The 19786-nt window shown below is 42.5% G+C and overlaps 1 pseudogene; it reads right to left on the bottom strand.

The window, feature by feature from the left end:
- Positions 1 to 421: 421 nt before the first annotated feature.
- Positions 422 to 3360, bottom strand: LOC119293467 (annotated as a pseudogene).
- Positions 3361 to 19786: the final 16426 nt, after the last annotated feature.

Genomic DNA, 19786 nt, shown 5'->3' with positions numbered 1-19786 from the left:
GTACATCACCAAGGAAGGGACGGATGTAGTTTAGCCATAAACTTCTATGTCTACTCTGGCTCGCCTGCATCACACAACAATGAGCCGCGGTGCTAGCATCTGTTCAAATAAAAGCTCAATTGAAAATAGGTGTAATTGAACTCATCTCACTGAACGCACACATTATCTCTATGCGCATCTCAGAAAGACCGAACTGATGAGTCCTAAAATTGATAGTCATGACAGATACGTCGCTATCGATAGAAACACAGGTTCCGACTGAAAGAATATCACGCCTTTATAAGACACCAAAGCATCAAACCTAGAGTTTGATCCCTAGTGGGTCAAGGGTACTACTGCCCTCCTAATCATCAACCACAAGTTGGTTCTCCAGCAGGTAATAAAAATTCATATCATATTTTTTAAAGAGACCTTACCGGAACTTCAATCTCTTTGGTGCGTAGCTCATCACGTGGGACATACGCATACACAGAATTGTGGCCAACGTGTAAGTTCCTCTTGTTATTCCAATATAAGCTGGGATATATGTGCTTGGAGAGCTGATCTAAATCTGTTATTTCTTTGTGTTCTTAATAATAGCCTAAAACAAATAGAATGAACAAAAAGGGAAGAACACAACATAAATTCCCTTCCTACACAAAGCATGCATTTAAGCTAGGACTTTATGGCTTCATCTTTGTAGTATTGATTGAGCCAATGCCCTATGATTCTCGTCTCCTTTTCCCGCACCTGCTTAAGCCAATCAGGGTCGTCCTTGCTGGAGAATCTCAAGTCTACGTGGTGTGAACCTGACCAACATTTCCAACAGCCTTAGCAGAAGATAAAACAATTTGATGATAATAAAAGATAAAAGTTAAAAAACAATTTCTACTATGTTCACTCCATTAGAAAATGAAGACTTAAATTAGTTTGTACTAAGATGACAAACCTTTTGGCTCAACCAGTGCCATGATGCTTCTTGAGATGTCCTTCAGTACGCTGCGCAATATGTCCAATAAATATAAATGGTCAAGGTTTTAACATGGGGCAACTATGATAAATTCAGTTACAGAAATTCATCTCTACACATTCTATATTGAATATTTCAATTACCCGCCACTGCTCCATGGATCTCGGAGCCCGTTGAAGAAGATGATGTTGCTAGCTGACCTCTTCAAAACATTTGCAATATCCTGAAACAAAAAGTAGTTTTTTTTAGGGAAAAAACAAAGGTAGTAACTGAATCCGGCCCATGTATTTTCAGCCCAAAATCTGCCTTTATTAAGCCCAATTTGAAGAGAACCCAGCCCAAGACAAGCTGTTATTCTAAAAAAAACAAATATAGTACTTACGAATCCTCCGAACTCTGTGGGGATCCAGTATGGCCGCGGCGGCAGGCCGGTGGAGGCGCGACAGCCGTCGAGGAGCTTGGTGAAGTTGAAGGGCTCCGGCGGCAGAACGCTGCCGTTGCGGACGCCGTAGCTCATGAGGATCATCTCCGTGCACGCCTGAAAGTCCCAGCCGTCGAACATGCCGTAAGGGTCATGCTCGGTGGCGTCGCCAAGGCAAGGCGCGTTGCCGGTGTAGTTGTAGTAGACCATCAAGGCTTCATTGATCCTCGAGAAGGTGTCCTTGCCCGACTTTGGGTTGTCGATCGCGCGGCACATCTGATTGAGGAAGACCAAATCAATCAATCCAAAACGTACGCCATGAAAAGTTGAAGAGAGAGAGAGATATGATATATAACTACGAACCTCTTTGACGGGATAGGCCGGGAGGTGGGTGAGGAAGCCGGACTCCGTCGGGTAGTCCGTCATGGCGGAGTAGACGATGGCGGTGTCGAGCAAGTCCGGTATCGCCTCCACTGTACTACCTCTGCATGCATGCGTGTACAGATAGATTCATCAATCGATCGTTCGAAGGAACTAACGATGATCATCGTCTCTAGGAGAGCATGTATGCAACACGTACGTACCGGCACATTTTGAACGTACTGTTGAGCTGCGCCCGGCCGGCGTCATTGGACAGCGCCTTGTCCAGCTCCTTCCACGAGTTCATGAGTACGTCGTGGCAATTCTTGCTTTCACTCTAATACAGGCATAATGATCATATATGTATAATGTTACTAACGAAATACCAATGAGCGCTACTAGAGTCATCATATGTAAATATATCGATCCTGAACTTATGAGTTGCAGGTGTCATAATCATGCAAAGGCACCTTGAAATCGTTGGAGATGATGTCATAGAAGGCGTAGGGATCGGCCATGCCGTAGAAGCTGAGGATTGGTGCCGACGACGCGACGGCCCCAATAACCCCCAATAACCACGTGCGGGTACTTCATCCTCATCCACGCTGCCAGCACTGTTCATCCAAACAGCTCAGTGCCACGAATGCATGTGCAATTTTGTAAAAAAATTCATGAGGCGATCATTGACACAGCAACCACCTTTTTTTCGTCCTATGGATGCGATCGAATATTTTCGAGGTACAAACAATTAAAGAAAAAAAGGTCTTTGCGAAAATAACGGAGTAACAAACTAAAATCCTTTCTGTTCGAAAAAATAACAAACTACGATATCCTTGAGGCTTTAGGGTCATGCATGCACATGCACATGCACATGCACGGTACTTGGTGAATGGAGATGATCAATTAGTACTTACTGCCGCCGTAGGAGCCGCCAAAGACGACGACGGGGGCGGTCGGTGCGCTGAGGTTGGCCTTGAGGCTTTGGACGAGCGTGGCGAAGTCGGCGACAGCCTGCGTCGTCGTCAGGTACCCCGCCGTGCTCGTGTTCCTGAATGCTGCCTCCTCGCTCCCGAACGGCACCGATCGCCCGTAGTACCGATGCTGCATGCATTGCAGACACATCAAGAAAAACACATCAACAATCATGCACGCGGGACGCAGCATCTCAATCTTATACTCCCAACAAGGCAACAAGAAGATCATCGACGTCGATGGATGTAAGATTTACCTCGATGAAGACGAGCATGGCGCGGAAGCGAGGCGCGAGCTCCCACATGAAGCCGGTGTTGTTGGTGAAGAGCTCGATGTTGCCCTCGTTACCGGCGTACACGAACACCGGCGCCGTCTTGCCGCCCCAGTACGTGCCGTTCACCAGGTAGCGCTGGGGGAACGTGCGGTAGCTCGCCGGCGCCGCGTTGAAGTGGTCCAGCCGCTGTGTGTGGTACCGCGTCTCGTACTGCACCATCGCCGGCACCTCCGTGGCCGGGGCCGCCTCCGCCGTGATCACACGATGGGGACGCGACAGCGGCGACGAGTGCCGCCGCTTGGCGGTAGCGCCGGCTGCGGATACATGGCACGAGAGGAGGAGGCAGAGAAGAAGGGATAGGAGGACGGTGATGTTTCGCTCCATGATCGAAGTTCGGCAAGGATGGGATTTGTGGATCAGTTTTTCGAGATGGAGCACGCATATATATCGCGATCTATGGATCGATTACAATAGTATCACAATCATGCAAAGAGTAACTAATTTCCAACAAACTCAGCTATAACCTAGCCAGCAACCGTGAGACTAGGGCTAATATGTATACAACGTGGACATGACAACGCGGCTATAGACGTATACAATGTTTTCTGACATTGTTTTTAAGAGTCACATATATATCTGGGAACGTTCACAACTTCCGCTTCGTGCACCGCTTCTCCGAGAACGGCGCGACCGTGGTGACGCTCCCGTTGTTCCACACGCACGTACGCTCGGCCTCTTCTACGGCCGAACATGCATGCGAGCGGCGAGGTCAAAAGATCTTTTTTTTAGAACAACGAGGTCAAAAAAGATCGGGGACTTGAGAATCGACCTTATGGCTTTCCTGACATCGCTCTCCTTTCCCTCCCCTGACGCCGACCATGGCCGCCGATCTCCGCCGCCGGCGACCCGGGTTGACGCCGATGCATCGGAGACGGTGGTCGTGGGGCGCGTTCGTGTACCGCTCAGCTCGTCCCGTGTACCGCAGAGGACTTCCGATCTTGGAGTACTCGGGCCTGCACCCAGGACACGCGCCATGGCGGGACCAGGTGGTGGAGCCAGCCCGGTCCAGGTGGGTCCGCGTGCTACTGAGCACGCTGCTAGGGTTACGGAGGGGATAAATCCTCCCTCGCCCCCCCCCCTTCCCGCATTCCATTCCAGATCTCGACCTTCTTCTTCTCCACTTCTGGGAGGCACCTAGGGTTTCTACGCCTAGGGTTTCTCCCTCGTTCGGCTGGTTAGAGGGGAAAGTGGGGGGAGACCATAGATCTTTCGCTCAGGTCGTTGCATCTCCACCAAGCGCGAGTCCATCCGCAGCAGGTATGGCAGATCGAGGAGCGGAGAACCGCGGCCATCGCCTGGATAGCTTTGGGGCCGGGCGGGCCGGCCGTGGTGTCGGAGGCGGCCGCAACATGGTGTGGACGCGCAACATCAAGGAGGGCGGCCAGGTCTACACCAACATGGACCATGGTCGTGGGCTGTCAGATTGGGCAAGGTGGGAGGCCGCGGCCATGAAGACGCGGAGCGACGGCCGTCGGGTCGAAAGGTGGGGCGACAACAACCAAGGCAAGGCGACCGCGGGGAATTCTGGCCAGCGTCAGCAACAAGATCTTTGTCTCCAACGGGATGCACGCCCGCAACAAGATCGTCGTCAACGGATTCTAGGAAGAAGGAATGCCCCCCACTAGTGGGTGGCGCTGAGGTTTGCGTTACTTGCAAAGAACCAGGTCATATACCCATGTGCTGTCCTCATGCTGTTTGTGGTAGATGTGGTCTAAATGGGCATCTTGTTCCAATCTGCAATATTGTTCTTGCTTAGGAATGTGTGGCTCCGATGTGTGGATTTCAAGCTAAGGGGAAAGAAGTTTTCTATATCCATGATTCTAGTACACCTAACCAGAACACTGATAGGGACAAATTTATTGTGATCACTGTGATTGAGGGGCAAGCTAGTGGCAAACAGTTAGAGGAATTCTTTAATGCTTACATTAACACAAATTGGAAATGTTCGGCTAGATCGATTGGGCTTAATACTTTTGTCATGAGATTTCCTTCACCCAGGGATGTTGACAAGGCTTGTTTTGCTGAAACTATGAACATTAAAAGTTGCGGAGCTGTGGTGAGTCTTAAAAAGTGGTCTGAATCTGTGGGTGCCAAGGGTGTACTTAACATTGCTTGGGCCAATGTTAGCAACATCCCTCTGGATAAAAGACATGAAAGAAATATTGCATATGTTGGGTCTTTGGTGGGTGTCACATTAGACATTGATAAAACTACTGTTAACAGACCCGAGTCGGTCAGAATTAAACTGGGATGTAGAGATGCTGAAGATATCCCAGCTAAGGTTGAGGGGGTGCTGGGAGACCACTTCTATAATTTCTTCTATTCGGTGGACAAAATTATTGTGAAAAATCCCCCAAAAGAAAAAGTGGTTGTGTCTCAGGAGGCTGACAGGGGGTGTCACCCAAAAAGAGCCAGAATTGCTAAAAAAACACAAAATGATGGGCAGGGGGGTTCCCCCTCCACTTTGGGGGACTTTTCTGCTCCACCCAATTCAATTGGGAGTAAAGTGAGTATGCATGTTGTAGTGGAAACCTTGGAAGAGAAAAGTGAGGCTGATAAAAAACAAGGGGACAATGAAGAGAATTTCTCTGATGAAGAAAGTGAGGAGATTGATAATGAGCTGCTTATTGATACTATAGTTGCTGAAAACACAAGAGATCAGATGGAGGGAGTGGGGTCCCCTGAAACTCTGCCATATGAAAGAATTGTGGTGAACTCTATGCAGATTATACCCAATGTTTCATTTGTCTAAAAAGCTACATCCTATCTGGATGTAGTGATGGGACAACCTATGGTCACTGAATTACCTCCTAATGACGTAACATGCTAGCAAGTACCACCATTGTACTTTGTACAATCTCCTGATACATCTAGGGAGGAGAAAGTGGAAGTTATACCTACTCCACCTGTGGTGGAAGAAGTGCAGATCAGGCTGAGCCAGAGGACATCTAGTGGTAACATTGAACACATGGGAGTTCGGGCTGAAAAAATGACTAAGAAGAGAAATCTTCAAGGTAATGAAAAAACCCCTAATTCCAATTCTTTTGAGATTCTTTCCAACTTAGAAATTGTATCTACTGCTTTGATGATGGGGGTTGATATCCCTAACAACAACTTTATTGTGGTTGATGTGATTAGGGAACTGGAAAATCTAGAGCTAATATAGCTAAAAAACCGAGAATGTAGAGAAACAACATGATAAAATTCTTTTTATTACCAATACTGTTGGGGATAAATCTCCCTTAAACACAGAATGGATGAGAGATGGTGAGATTGATGATGATGAGTTTACTATAGTAAGATCTAGAAGGAAGGAAAAAAGAAGGTAAATGTAGTAATATCCAAGCATGTGACTAGAAGTCAGAAGAACAAAGTGGGTTTTGATGCTGGTTCGACCATGCCTCTTGGTAAACCTAGCAACAAAAACCACTCCCCCAAATGCAAGAAAAAATGATTAGTCTCTTCTGGAATTGTAGAGATTTGGGGAAGAAGGGTATGGCAACTTGCTTGTCTGACTTTATTAGAGATTATTACTTAGACTTTATTGGTATCCAGGAAACAACGAAGAAGGATTTTCCCTCTAATTTCTTGAGGAAAATTGATACAGGAGAATGTTTTTGTTGGAATTGGATTCCTCCAGTGGGCAAGTCTGGGGGAATTTTGTGTGGTTCTAAAAAGGATATTTTTTTATATTAGATCCTGCAAGGCAGGAAAATATATTATGAAACTTGAGTTGTGGGATAAAAGTAAAAAAATTGAACTATTGTATTCTTGTAGTCTATGGATCTGCACATGAGGATCATAAAGTGGAGTTTTTGACTGAGCTCTCTAACATGTGTAACAATATTACATGCCCTTATATTGTGGGAGGTGATTTCAATATACTTAGATATGCTAGTGAGAAAACAAGAAAACTAGGACAAGTCACTCTTCTCATCTCTTTAACTCCATCATTAATGCTTTTTGTCTAAGGAAAGTTGACATGAATGGTGATCTATACACTTGATCTAATAATCAGCAAAACTCTACCCTTGAAAAGTTGGACAAAATACTTATGTCCAGTTCTTGGGAGAGCCAATTTCCTTTGACTTTTGTTAGAAGACTGGTTAAAGAAATTTCAGATCACTACCCTCTGATCTTGAATACTGAAGATTATATTCCTACTCCAGTACAGAAAAGAGAATTTAGATTTCGCCTTAATTGGCTCAAGAATCCTGTAGTTGCTAAGGTGTGGATGAAACCTATTAAATCAAATGATCCCTTTGATATATTGAACATTAAACTGAAGAGATTTTAGAAGTTTTTCAAAGGATGGGGATCTAACATTTTTTGGAAAATCTAGAAAAAGAAGGAGAGAACTTAGAGAGGAACTAGAACATCTAGAGAGACTAGAAGAAACAAATGTACTATCTCCTAAATTATATTGTAAGAAAGTTGAAATTTTGGTGGAACTCTATAACCTCCGGGTGGAAGAGGAAATTACTTGGTTACAAAAATCTCATGAAAGTTGGTTGTTTAAAGGGGATAGAAATACTGATTATTTTCATAGAATAGTGAATGGGAGAAGACAGAGGAACACCATATTCTCTCTTAGTTGTGGTGATGAGGTGATAGAGGGGACCAAAAATTTATTGAAACATGCCACATAATTCTATAAGGACCTTTTTGGGCCTGCATCTAGGAATCTTTACATGTTGGGGGATAAAATGTGGGAACCAAATGAGAAGTTATCAAATATTGATAACTTTATCCTTACTAGACCCTTTTCTGAAACTGAGATAAAAATGCTCTCTTCTCTATGAAACCAAGCAAAGCACCAGGCCTAGATGACATCCCTATTGAATTTTTCCAATATTATTGTTGGGAGATTGTTAAGGGTGAGGTGATGCTTTTATTTGAATGGTTCCCTGATAATAAACTAGATGTGCAATGCTTGAACTATGTGATTATTACTCTGCTTCCTAAAGTTGTTGGTGCAAATAAAATTCAACAATTTTGCCCGATATGTTTACTACGGTGCATCTATAAGCTGATTACCATGGTGCTTACTATTAGGCTGGAACCTTTTGTTGATATCTTGTTCAGTAGACACCGGAGTGCTTTTATTAAGAAATGAGATATCATGGATGGGATTATTCCCCTATATGAAATTCTCCATCATACTTATGCTAGGAAAAAACTAGGATTGTTCTGAAACTAGACTTTGAGAAGGATACGACAAAGTAAACTGGGAATTGTTGTTGGATTGCCACAAAATGAGAGAGTTTCATCTACAATGGATTGAATGGGTTAGAAAAATCCTATTGGGAGGCACGGTTAGTGTGAAACTGAATGATGAGGTTGGCCCCTACTTTCAAATCTCAAAAGGGGTGTGCCAGGGAGACCCATTTTCACCTTTCTGTTTTAACTTGGATGCTGATTGCTTGACTAAAATGGTACTTAAAGCTCAACAAAATGGCTTGTTCAAAGGTTTAGCGGCTGACCTGATTCCAAATGGGGTATCTATTTTACAATATGCGGATGACACAATTTTGTGCTTTGAAGATAATTCTAGAAATGCACTTAATGTTAAGTTGCTCCTATATCTATTTGAAATCATGTCTGGGATGAAAATCAATTTCTTAAAAAACGAGATTTTTGCGGTTCGTGCTTCTGATGATACTATGCAAATGTACGCTGAGATGTTTAACTACCAAATAGGTAATTTCTCTAACAAATACCTAGGAATGCCCGTTAGCTAGGCTGGTTTGAAATGCAGTGAGTGGCTTTTTGTGGGTGATAAATCATCGATCAATGTGAGAATTGGATCAGTGAAGTGCTGTCTATAGGAGGTAAGCTTAGAAAAGTGAACTCTGTGATGTCACATGTTCCAACTTTCTACATGTCTATGTTTTTGTTAAATAAAACCAATTTGGAGAAGTGGGACAAACCTAGAAGAAAGTTCTTTTGGCATAGTAAAGGGAAGAAAAAACGCTACCATATTGTTAAGTGGATTCGTATTTGTAGATCCAAAAGAGGGGGCCTTGGGGGTAAAAGACTTGAGAAAACAGAATATAAGTTAGCTGGTGAAGTGGTGGTGGAAACTTGATAAAAATAAGGGGCTCTGGCAAGATATTGTTAAGGCAAAATACTTGAAAAAAAATCTCCTGTTGCTATGGTAAAATCAAAAGCTAGTGACTCACCATGTTGGAAATCCCTTCTGAAAGTGAAGGACTTTTATATGTTGGGCAGGGGTATCAAATTGAATGGTGGGGATGTGGCTAGACTCTGGCTGGATGAACTGGAGGGTAGTATTCCCTTTAAAGAAAAAAAATCCATTGTTGTTTGGAAATTGTGTTGAACAAAACTGCACTGTTGACAAAATTGGATCCTTGAACCAGATTTCCTCTTTTAGGAGAAGGATGACTCCGGAGATGATGGAACAGTGGGAGGAACTGAAAAATGAGGTGTTAACACTAAAGCAAAATGAATTACTTGATGAGGTGTATGGGAAACTAGAAAGTTCAAAAAAATGTACCACAAAATCCATGTATAGATGGCTGGAGAGTTAGATGGCTGGCTCTAACTTCAAATGGATTTGGGGTGCCAAACTACCTCTTAAGATACAAATTTTCTTGTGGCAAGTAGGGCAGAATGCTATCATGACTAGAGATAGCATGAAAAAAGGCTATGGCCAGGGGATCCTTGTTGTTCTTTTTGTGCTCAATTGAAAACATCTCAGCACTAGTTGTTCTTATGTCCTATTTCTAGGGTGGTGTGTGATACGTCCATTTTGCATTATGCTTTTATATCGATATTTATTGCATTATGGGCTGTTACTACACATTATGTCACAATACTTATGCCTTTTCTCTCTTATTTTACAAGGTTTACATGAAGAGGGAGAATGCCGACAGGTGGAATTCCGGGCTGGAAAAGGAGCAAATATTAGAGACCTATTCTGTACAACTCCAAAAGTCCTGAAACTCCATGAAAGTCAGTTTTGGAATATATTAAAAATATTGGGCGAAGAAAGCACCAGGGGGGGCCACCCACTGTCCACGAGGGTGAAGGGCGCGCCCTACCCCCCTGGGCGCGCCCCCTGCCTCGTGGGCCACCTGGCTTCCCCCCAATGCCCATCTTTTGGTATATGGTGTCTTTTGCCCTGAAAAAAATCATAAGGAAGCTTTCGGGACGAAGCGCCACCGTCTCGAAGTGGAACCTTGGCGGAACCAATCTAGGGCTCCGGTGGAGCTGTTCTGCCGGGGAAACATCGCTCTGGGAGGGGTAGATCATCACCATCATCGTCACCATCAATCCTCTCATCTAGAGGGGGTCAATCTCCATCAACATCTTCACCAACACCATTTCCTCTCAAACCCTAGTTCATCTCTTGTATCCGATCTTTGTCTCAAAACCTCAGATTGGTACCTGTGGGTTGCTAGTAGTGTTGATTACTCCTTGTAGTTGATGCTAGTTGGTTTATTCGGTGGAAGATCATATGTTCAGACCCTTTATTCATATTAATACCCCTCTGATTATGAACATGAATATGATTTGTGAGTAGTTACATGTGTTCCTAAGGACATGGGAGAAGTCTTGTTATAAGTAGTCATGTGAATTTGGTATTCGTTCGATATTTTGATGAGATGTATGTTGTCTCTCCTCTAGTGGTGTTATGTGAATGTCGACTACATGAAACTTCACCATTGTTTGGACCTAGGGGAAGGCATTGGGAATTCATAAGTAGACGATGGGTTACTAGAGTGACAGAAGCTTAAATCCTAGTTTATGCGTTGCTTCGTAAGGGGCTGATTTGGATCCATATGTTTCATGCTATGGTTAGGATTACCTTAATTCTTATTTCGTAGTTGCGGATGCTTGCGAGAGGGGTTAATCATAAGTGGGATGCTTGTCCAAGGAAGGACAGTACCCAAGCACCGGTCCACCCACATACCAAATTATCAAAGTAACGAACACGAATCATATCAGCATGATGAAAACTAGCTTGACGATAATTCACATGTGTCCTCGGGAGCGCTTTGCTTTATATAAGAGTTTGTCCAGGCTTGTCCTTTCCTACAAAAAGGATTGGGCCATCTTGCCGCACCTTGTTTACTTTTGTTATTTGTTACCCGTCCCAAATTACCTTATCACAAAACTATCTATTACCAATAATTTCAGTGCTTGCAGAGAATACCTTACTGAAAACCGCTTGTCATTTCCTTCTGCTCCTCGTTGGGTTCGACACTCTTACTTATTGAAAGGACTATGATAGATCCTCTATACTTTTGGGTCATCAAGACTCTTTTCTGGCGCCGTTGCCGGGGAGTGAAGCGCCTTTGGTAGGTGGAATTTTGTAAGGAAAAAATTATATAGTGTGCTGAAATTTACTATCACTTGTTACTATGGAAAATAATCCTTTGAGGGGCTTGTTCGGGGTATCTTCACACCGACCAGTAGAGCAAAGAGTTTCTCCTCAACCTACTGAACCTACTGAAAATGTTTACTTTGAAATTCCTTCGGGTATGATAGAGAAACTGCTAGCTAATCCTTTTACAGGAGATGGAACATTACATCCTGATATGCACCTAATCTATGTGGATGAAGTTTGTAGATTATTTAAGCTTGCAGGTATGCCCGAGGATGTTATCAATAAGAAGGTCTTCCCTTTATCTTTGAAGGGAAAGACATTGACATGGTTTAGGCTATGTGATGATATTGGATCATGAAACTACAACCGATTGAAATTGGAATTTCATCAGAAGTTTTATCCTATGCATCTGGTTCATCGTGATCTCAATTATATATATATTTTTTGGCCTCACGAAGGAGAAAGTATCTCTCAAGCTTGGGGGGTCAATGTTATATTCATGCCCATCATGAGCTCTCAAGAGAAATTATTAGCCAAAATTGTTATGCTCGGCTTTCTCTCAGTAATCGCTCCATGCTCGATACTTCTTGTACTGGTTCTTTCATGATGAAGACTCTTGAATCCAGATGGAATTTATTGGAAAGAATTAAACACAACTCTGAAGATTGGGAACTCGACGAAGGTAAGGACTCAGGTATAACACCTAAGTTTGATTGTGTTAAATCTTTTATGGATACCGATGCTTTTCACGAATTTAGCACTAAATATGGACTTGACTCTGAGATAGTAGCTTCTTTTTGTGAATCATTTGCTACTCATGTTGATCTCCCCAAGGAGAAGTGGTCTAAATATCATCCTCCCATTGAAGTTAAAGCAGTAGAACCTATTAAAGTTGAAGAAAAGACTATCACTTATAATGTTGATCCTATTGTTCCTACTACTTATATTGAGAAACCACCTTTCCTTGTTAGAATAAAGGATCATGCTAAAGCTTCAACTGTGGTTCGTAAGAGTAATGCTAGAACACCTACACCCCCTGAGCAATAAAGTTGAACCTAGTATTGCTATGGTTAAAGATCTCTTGGTCGATAATATTGATGGGCATGTTATTTACTTCTATGATGAAGCTGCTAGAATTGCTAGACCCGATATTAAAAATAAACATAGACCTGTTGTTGGCATGCCTGTTGTTTATGTTAAAATAGGAGATCATTGTTATCATGGCTTATGTGATATGGGTGCTAGTGCGAGTGCAATACCTCATTCCTTATACGAAGAAATTATGCATGATATCACTCCCGCTGAAATAGAAGGTATTGATGTTACTATTAAACTTGCCAATAGAGATACTATTTCACCAGTTGGGATTGTTAGAGATGTTGAAGTCTTGTGTGGGAAGATTAAATATCCTGCTGATTTTCTTGTTCTTGGTTCCCCACAAGATTACTTTTGTCCCATTATATTTGGTAGACCCTTCTTGAATACTGCTAATGCTAGGATAGACTATGAAAACAATATTGTTACTGTTGGTTTAGGGGATATGTCTCATGACTTTAATTTTGCTAAAATTCATAGACAACCCCATGATAAAGAATTGCCTATTAAAGATGAAATTATTGGTCTTGCTTCTATTGCCGTGCCTCCTAATGATCCTCTAGAACAATATTTGCTAGACCATAAAAATGATATGTTTATGAATGAAAGAAGGGAAATAGATGAAGTATTCTTTAAACAGGGACCTATATTGAAACACAACTTGCCTGTTGAAATCCTATGGGATCCTCCTCCACCCAAGGGTGTTCCCGTGTTTGAGCTTAAACCTTTACCTGATAATCTTAAATATGCTTATCTTGATGAAAAGAAGATATATCCTGTTATTATTAGTGCTAACCTTTCAGAGCATGAACAAGAGAAATTATTGAAAACACTGAAGAAGCATCGTGCTGCTATTGGGTATACTCTTGATGATCTTCAGGGCATTAATCCCACTCTATGCCAACACAAAATAAAGCAGGAGAAAGATGCTAAACCATTTCTTGATCACCAACGATGGTTAAATCCTAAGATGAAAGAAGTGGTAAGAAATGAAACATTAAAGCTTCTGGAGGCAGGTATAATTTATCCTGTTGCTGATAGTCAGTGGGTAAGTACTGTCCAGTGTGTCCCTAAGAAGGGAGGTATTACTGTTGTTCCTAATGATAAGGATGAATTGATCCCGCAAAGAATTGTTGCAGGTTATAGAATGGTAATTGATTTCCGCAAATTAAATAAAGCTACTAGAAAAGATCATTACCTTCTACCTTTTATTGATCAAATGCTAGAAAATTATCCAAACATACACATTTTTGCTTTCTAGATGGTTATTCTGGTTTCTCTCAAATACCTGTGTCAAAAGAGGATCAGGATAAGACCACTTTTACTTGCCCTTTCGGTACCTTTGCTTATAGACGTATGCCTTTTGTTTTATGTAATGCACCTACTACCTTTCAAAGATGTATGACTGCTATATTCTCTGACTTTTGTGAAAAGATTGTTGAGGTTTTCATGGATGATTTCTCCGTGTATGGAACTTCTTTTGATGATTGCTTAAGCAACCTTGATCGAGTCTTGCAGAGATGTGAAGAAACTAATCTTGTCTTGAATTAGAGAAGTGTCATTTTATGGTTAATGAAGGTATTGTCTTGGGGCATAAAATTTCTGAAAGAGGTATTGAAGTTAATAAAGCTAAAGTTGATGTTATTGAAAAGATGATGTGTCCTAAGGACATCAAAGATATAAGAAGTTTCCTTGGTCATGCCGGTTTTTATAGGAGGTTCATTAAAGACTTATCAAAAATTTCTAGGCCTCTGACTAATCTCTTACAAAAAGATGTTCCTTTTGTCTTTGATGATGATTGTGTAGAAGCATTTGAAATACTTAAGAAAGCCTTGATTTCTGCACCTATTGTTCAACCACCTAATTGGAATTTACCCTTTGAAATTATGTGTGATGCTAGTGATTGTGTTGTAGGTGTTGTTCTAGGCCAAAGAGTTGATAAGAAATTAAATGTTATCCAATATGCTTGTAAAACTTTAGACAGTGCCCAGAGAAATTATGCTACTACTGAAAAAGAATTTTTAGAAGTCGTATTTGCTTGTGATAAGTTCAGACCTTATATTGTTGATTCCAAAGTAACTGTTCACACTGATCATGCTGCTATTAAATATCTTATGGAAATGAAAGATGCTAAACATAGACTTATTAGATGGGTTCTCTTGCTACAAGAATTTTATTTGCATATTATTGATAGAAAGGGAGCTGAGAACCCCGTTACAGACAACTTGTCTAGGTTAGAGAATGTTCTTGATGACCCACTACTTATTTATGATAGCTTTCCTGATGAACAATTAGCTGTTATAAATGCTTCTCGTACTGCTCCATTGTATGTTGATTATGCTAATTACATTGTTGCTAAATTTATACCACCTAGTTTCACATACCAGCAAAAGAAAAAGTTTTTCTGTGATTTAAGACATTACTTCTGGGATGACCCACACCTTTTAAAGGAGTAGATGGTGTTATTAGACGATGTGTACCTGAGCATGAACAGGAATAGATCCTACGCAAGTGTCACTCCGACGCATATGGAGGACACCACGCTAGAGATAGAACTGCACATAAGGTATTGCAATCCGGTTTTTATTGGCCTACTCTCTTCAAAGATTCCCATAAGTTTGTCTTGTCTTGTGATGAATGTCAAAGAATTGGTAATATTAGTAGACGTCAAGAAATGCCTATGAACTATTCACTTGTTATTGAACCATTTGATGTTTGGGGCTTTGATTATATGGGACCTTTTCCTTCCTCTAATGGGTATACACATATTTTAGTTGTTGTTGATTACGTTACTAAGTGGATAGAAGCTATTCCAACTAGTAGTGCTGATCATAACACTTCTATTAAGATGCTAAAAGAAGTTAATTTTCCAAGGTTTGGAGTCCCTAGATACTTAATGACTGATGGTGGTTCACATTTTATTCATGGTGCTTTTTGTAAAATGCTTGCTAAGTATGATGTTAATCATAGAATTGCATCTCCATACCATCCACAGTCTAGTGGTCAAGTAGAATTGAGTAATAGAGAGCTTAAATTAATTTTGCAAAAGACTGTTAATAGATCTAGAAAGAATTGGTCCAAGAAACTTGATGATGCATTATGGGCCTATAGAACTGCATATAAAAATCCTATGGGTATGTCTCCGTATAAAATGGTTTATGGAAAAGCATGTCACTGAAGGAAATATGCCCTAGAGGCAATAATAAAGTTATTATTTATTTCCTTATAATCATGATAAATGTTTATTATTCATGCTAGAATTGTATTTACCGGAAACATAATACATGTGTGAATACATAGACAAACAAAGTGTCACTAGTATGCCTCTACTTGACTAGCTCGTTAATCAAAGATGGTTATGTTTCCTAACCATGAACAATGAGTTGTTATTTGATTAACGAGGTCACATCATTAGCAGAATGATCTGATTGACATGACCCATTCCATTAGCTTAGCACCCGATCGTTTAGTATGTTGCTATTGCTTTCTTCATGACTTATACATGTTCCTATGACTATGAGATTATGCAACTCCCGTTTACCGGAGGAACACTTTGGGTACTACCAAACGTCACAACGTAACTGGGTGATTATAAAGGAGTACTACAGGTGTCTCCAATGGTCGATGTTGGGTTGGCGTATTTCGAGATTAGGATTTGTCACTCCGATTGTTGGAGAGGTATCTCTGGGCCCTCTCGGTAATACACATCACATAGGCCTTGCAAGCATTACAACTAATATGTTAGTTGTGAGATGATGTATTACGGAACGAGTAAAGAGACTTGCCGGTAACGAGATTGAACTAGGTATTGGATACCGACGATCGAATCTCGGGCAAGTAACATACCGATGACAAAGGGAACAACGTATGTTGTTATGCGGTCTGACCGATAAAGATCTTCGTAGAATATGTAGGAGCCAATATGGGCATCCAGGTCCCGCTATTGGTTATTGACCAGAGACGTGTCTCGGTCATGTCTACATTGTTCTCGAACCCGTAGGGTCCGCACGCTTAAGGTTACGATGACAGTTATATTATGAGTTTATACATTTTGATGTACCGAAGGTTGTTCGGAGTCCCGGATGTGATCACGGACATGACGAGGAGTCTCGAAATGGTCGAGACGTAAAGATTGATATATTGGAAGCCTATATTTGGATATCGGAAGTGTTCCGGGTGAAATCGGGATTTTACCGGAATACCGGGAGGGTTACCGGAACCCCCCGGGAGCTATTTGGGCCATAGTGGGCCTTAGTGGAAAAGAGAAGGGGCTGCCCTAGATGGGCTGCGCGCCCCCCCCTTCCCCTAGTCCTATTAGGACTAGGAGAGGTGGCCGGCCCCCTCCTCCTCTTTTCCCCTCCGAGGAATCCTAGTTGGACTAGGATTGGAGGGGGAATCCTACTCCCAGAGGGAGTAGGACTCTCCTGCGCCTCCCCCCCTTGGCCGGCCAGCCTCCCCTCCTCTCCTCCTTTATATACGGAGGCAGGGGCACCTCTAAACACACAAGTTGACACAAGTTGATCCACGTGATCTATTCCTTAGCCGTGTGCGGTGTCCCCTGCCACCATATTCCTCGATAATACTGTAGCGGAGTTTAGGCGAAGCCCTGCTGCTGTAGTTCATCAAGATCGTCACCACGCCGTCGTGCTGACGAAACTCTTCCCCGACACTTTGCTGGATCGGAGTCCGGGGATCGTCATCGAGCTGAACGTGTGCTCGAACTCGGAGGTGCCGTAGTTTCGGTGCTTGATCGGTTGGATCGTGAAGACGTACGACTACTTCCTCTACGTCGTGTCATCGCTTCCGCAGTCGGTCTGCGTTGGGTACGTAGACAACACTCTCCCCTCGTTGCTATGCATCACATGATCCTGTGTGTGCGTAGGAAATTTTTTGAAATTACTACGAAACCCAACAGTGGCATCCGAGCCTAGGTTATTTATGTTGATGTTATATGCACGAGTAGAACACAAGTGAGTTGTGGACGATACAAGTCATACTGCCTACCAGCATGTCATACTTTGGTTCGGCGGTATTGTTGGACGAGACGACCCGGACCAACCTTACGCGTACGCTTACGCGAGACCGGTTCCCTCGACGTGCTTTGCACAGAGATGGCTTGCGGGCAACTGTCTCTCCAACTTTAGTTGAACCAAGTATGGCTATGCCCGGTCCTTGCGAAGGTTAAAACGGAGTCTATTTGACAAACTATCGTTGTGGTTTTGATGCGTAGGTGAGATTGGTTCTTACTTAAGCCCGTAGCAGCCACATAAAACATGCAACAACAAAGTAGAGGACGTCTAACTTGTTTTTGCAGGGCATGTTGTGATGTAATATGGTCAAAGCATGATGCTGAATTTTATTGTATGAGATGATCATGTTTTGTAACCGAGTTATCGGCAACTGGCAGGAGCCATATGGTTGTCGCTTTATTGTATGCAATGCAATCGCGATGTAATGCTTTACTTTATTACTAAACGGTAGTGATAGTCGTGGAAGCATAAGATTGGCGAGACGACAACGATGCTACGATGGAGATCAAGGTGTCGCGCCGGTGACGATGGTGATCATGACGGTGCTTCGGAGATGGAGATCACAAGCACAAGATGATGATGACCATATCATATCACTTATATTGATTACATGTGATGTTTATCTTTTTATGCATCTTATCTTGCTTTGATTGACGGTAGCATTATAAGATGATCTCTCACTAAATTATCAAGAAGTGTTCTCCCTGAGTATGCACCGTTGCCAAAGTTCGTCGTGCCCAGACACCACGTGATGATCGGGTGTGATAAGCTCTACGTCCATCTACAACGGGTGCAAGCCAGTTTTGCACACGCAGAATACTCAGGTTAAACTTGACGAGCCTAGCATATGCAGATATGGCCTCGGAACACGGAGATCGAAAGGTCGAGCGTGAATCATATAGTAGATATGATCAACATAACGATGTTCACCATTGAAAACTACTCCATCTCACGTGATGATCGGTCATGGTTTAGTTGATTTGGATCACGTAATCACTTAGAGGATTAGAGGGATGTCTATCTAAGTGGGAGTTCTTAAATAATATGATTAATTGAACTTAAATTTATCATGAACTTAGTACCAGATAGTATCTTGCTTGTTTATGTTGATTGTAGATAGATGGCTCGTGCTGTTGTTCCGTTGAATTTTAATGCGTTCCTTGAGAAAGCAAAGTTGAAAGATGATGGTAGCAATTACACGGACTGGGTCCGTAACTTGAGGATTATCCTCATTGCTGCACAGAAAAATTACGTCCTGGAAGCACCGCTGGGTGCCAGGCCTGCTGCTGGAGCAACACCAGATGTTATGAACGTCTGGCAGAGCAAAGCTGATGACTACTCGATAGTTCAGTGTGCCATGCTTTACGGCTTAGAATCGGGACTTCAACGACGTTTTGAACGTCATGGAGCATATGAGATGTTCCAGGAGTTGAAGTTAATATTTCAAGCAAATGCCCGAATTGAGAGATATGAAGTCTCCAATAAGTTCTATAGCTGCAAGATGGAGGAGAACAGTTCTGTCAGTGAGCATATACTCAAAATGTTTGGGTATAATAATCACTTGATTCAATTGGGAGTTAATCTTCCGGATGATTGCGTTATTGACAGAATTCTCCAATCACTGCCACCAAGCTACAAGAGCTTCGTGATGAACTATAATATGCAAGGGATGAACAAGACTATTCCCGAGCTCTTCGCAATGCTGAAAGCTGCGGAGGTAGAAATCAAGAAGGAGCATCAAGTGTTGATGGTTAACAAGACCACTAGTTTCAAGAAAAAGGGCAAAGGGAAGAAAAAGGGGAACTTCAAGAAGAATGGCAAGCAAGTTGCTGCTCAAGAGAAGAAACCCAAGTCTGGACCTAAGCCTGAAACTGAGTGCTTCTACTGCAAGCAGACTGGTCACTGGAAGCGGAACTGCCCCAAGTATTTGGCGGATAAGAAGGATGGCAAGGTGAACAAAGGTATATGTGATATACATGTTATTGATGTGTACCTTACTAGAGCTCGCAGTAGCACCTGGGTATTTGATACTGGTTCTGTTGCTAATATTTGCAACTCGAAACAGGGACTACGGAATAAGCGGGCACTGGCAGAGGACGAGGTGACGATGCGCGTGGGAAACGGTTCCAAAGTCGATGTGATCGCAGTCGGCACGCTACCTCTACATCTACCTTCGGGATTAATATTAGACCTAAATAATTGTTATTTGGTGCCAGCGTTGAGCATGAACATTATATCTGGATCTTGTTTAATGCGAGACGGTTATTCATTT

Source organism: Triticum dicoccoides, chromosome 4B, assembly GCF_002162155.2.
Source record: "Triticum dicoccoides isolate Atlit2015 ecotype Zavitan chromosome 4B, WEW_v2.0, whole genome shotgun sequence".
In the NCBI taxonomy this organism is placed as follows: domain Eukaryota; kingdom Viridiplantae; phylum Streptophyta; class Magnoliopsida; order Poales; family Poaceae; genus Triticum; species Triticum dicoccoides.
The sequence above is the reverse complement of the archived record's forward strand: the minus strand, read 5'-3'. Positions and strand labels throughout refer to the sequence as shown.